Genomic DNA, 2139 nt, shown 5'->3' with positions numbered 1-2139 from the left:
TATAAATATATATGTATATATACATATATATATTTATATATTTACATATATAAATATATATAGATTTACATACATACATATATGTATATAAAAGATGCAAATGCAAATATTTTAAAGGTCACATGTCATGCAAATAATTTGCCTCCAATCATACAAATATAGCGATGCGATTATGCGTCAACCCCCCTAGTTAAAAAAATCCAAAGTATTTGTAATAAGATCATCTAGTTCAATAATACCCTCTATAAATGATAGTTATTCAATAATAATTTGCCCCTTGCTTAAATTTATACTAATTAGCCGATAGGCTTTATGTTGGGGCTTTTTACCTCAAAATGATCATTTCTTGTGGGAAACTTGTCATCCTTGGTTTCTTGGGTGGGTGCTTCTTTCTGATGATAACAAGCAGCTGAAACAAAGGTGTAGGTTGTGAGGTATGTCCACTTCAAACCCTATCCTGGAAATTTGTATGTTATTGGTTTTCTTTTTGTTTTATTTTTCTCATGCTTAGTTTTGTATTTTGCCTCAAATTTATTGGACACGCAAATGAGAATTAGGTTAGGGTTGTGAAGTGAAGATGGGGGTGGACCTATGTGAACCAAATCGGTCGATTGCCCTCATGGCAGGGGGTTAATCTTGTCACTGGGGAACAACCTAGCTAGCGCCTAACCCATACAAAAATATTGTGAACTGTTAAAATCTCAAATTAAACATTCTCGCATCCAATAATAATATAAAGACTTCCATTACCATTTGGATAAAGATCATAAACCAGAGAAAAATATTAAAATTGTTAATTTAGGAAGTAAGACTTTGATAATAATGAAAATGTTTTGGTTGCGGAACTTAGGAATCAAAGACTTTTCCTAATATTTGTCACTGTAATTTATCTCTATATAATTGCAGTTACCTACAAATGTTTTTTTGGGGATAAGATACAAATTCTTTCACTTCTCTTTCCCTTGTTTGTACCAATGCTATAGGTACAGATTTGTAGAATTAACAGATAAAGACTCAATGACAATGCACAATGGCTATAAGGAATCAATTCAGTTACTAGTATTAGACATTATACTTCTTTTAGTATAATAGTTTGACAATATATTTCAAATACAAATAAATGAATGGAAATTGTTGTGGAAAGTAGAAATAGATTTCAAATACAAATAAATCAAAGGAAATTGTTGTGCAAAGCTGAAATGTTAACAGTATGGATTTTCCACAGTCCATGATATGAATATGAACAACAAAAGATGTTATCCAAGTTTTAAATTTTCTAATATTCAAGCACTAATTAAATTTTTTGGAAAAGTAGTATAACTATTTAGGTTGTTTTATTGCATTGATGTTGGCATATTATGCATAATCAATTTCTTTTCAATCTCCTGTAAGTTTGATAGAATTGTAGATTTTTGTATGATTTGAAAAACCCATCTGTCTATGAACCGTTGTAGTAGAATGGAGTGCATTTTTTGGTATTGAATTTTGTCAATCCTCTCCACCTGAAACAAGTAGCTTTTACCTTTCTGGGGTTTCTAAATCCTTCTCATGTAGCTTTTCATTGAAATGTCAAATACCATGGACATTCAAAATAAGATGGATAATTAATTTGAGCTTTTTATACATACTTCAATTTTTAAATCCAAGCTTATGTTCCCATTGTTGCATAGATCAAATACAACTGTGTTTGTCAAACTTTACGAAATCAGAAAACTATGGAACATGTTAAACAAATAAGATAACCATTTAAAGTTCAGTTCTAAAAAAACTTCAGCTTTTATAATATTGTGAATCAATTTTATTCATCAATATACCGGTTTAAACTAATTATTCTATTTAACACTCATCAAATGTGGCCCAAAAAATAGGGAAAAAGGCACAGGTGTCCGATTTTCACCATTACATTGATAGCATCGAAACCAATGGAAAAAAAGTGATAGTAATTGTATCATACAGTACCATGTAGAATATAAATCTATTGAAATTTGTTGTATGTATATTAGTCATCAGTTGAAATATTGCAGCCTTTTGATGTGAAAATTTTTATTATATGTAATCAATAAATGAAACTGTACTCGTCTGAAAGCTTGCAGCATGGTGAAAAGAATATATTTGGAATGGTTGTTGTGAATTTACTAC

The sequence above is a fragment of the Cryptomeria japonica genome, chromosome 2 (assembly GCF_030272615.1).
Source record: "Cryptomeria japonica chromosome 2, Sugi_1.0, whole genome shotgun sequence".
Classification (NCBI taxonomy): Eukaryota; Viridiplantae; Streptophyta; class Pinopsida; order Cupressales; family Cupressaceae; genus Cryptomeria; species Cryptomeria japonica.
Note: the sequence above shows the minus strand (reverse complement) of the source record.